Below are 373 nucleotides of genomic sequence, written 5' to 3' on the forward strand. Positions count from 1 at the left end.
TAATTTGTATGGAAGCTCAAAAGACCCCAGATATCAAAAGCCATCCTGAGCACAAAGAGCAACGCTGGGGGGATTACTATACCAGATCTCAAAGTATACTACAGAGCTATAGTCATAAAAGCAGCATGGTACTGGCACAAAAAATAGACACATAGATCAGTGGAACATCATTGAAGACCCAAACTTGAGTACACACAATTTCAGCCACCTGGTATTTGTCAAAGGTGCCAAGAACACACAGTGGAGGAAAGACAGCATCTTCAAATGGTGCTGGCAAAACAGGATCTCCACCTATAGAAGAATGAAACTAGAGCCTTATCTTTCACCTTGCACAAAAGTCAATTCCAAATGGATCAAAGACCTCAATGTGAAT

The sequence above is a fragment of the Nannospalax galili genome, unplaced genomic scaffold, assembly GCF_000622305.1.
Source record: "Nannospalax galili isolate Female #2095 unplaced genomic scaffold, S.galili_v1.0 scaffold618, whole genome shotgun sequence".
Taxonomy (NCBI): Eukaryota; Metazoa; Chordata; class Mammalia; order Rodentia; family Spalacidae; genus Nannospalax; species Nannospalax galili.